The sequence below is a fragment of the Penaeus monodon genome, chromosome 21, assembly GCF_015228065.2.
Source record: "Penaeus monodon isolate SGIC_2016 chromosome 21, NSTDA_Pmon_1, whole genome shotgun sequence".
Lineage (NCBI taxonomy): Eukaryota > Metazoa > Arthropoda > Malacostraca > Decapoda > Penaeidae > Penaeus > Penaeus monodon.
Genome location: NC_051406.1, coordinates 36363833 through 36364064, shown reverse-complemented (window position 1 = coordinate 36364064; position 232 = coordinate 36363833).

Sequence of the window (232 nt, the reverse complement as noted above, 5' to 3'; positions counted from 1 at the left end):
TGTTCGCGAAGGAGAACTCAAGAACAAAGAAGGAAATGGCGGAGGAGGAAGAGCCACAGCAACCTGAGAACGAAGGAGGGGAGTACAGTAATTGGTAGTAAATGGAAGGGGAAAGGGAGATTGATAAAGGCAGGGAAGGAGCGAGAAGCCTGAAAATAAAGTTGAGTTTTGAATTAAAGGCTTGCATATCGCACGAGGGATGTTAAAGTCATTGTATATAATCAGAAACAAC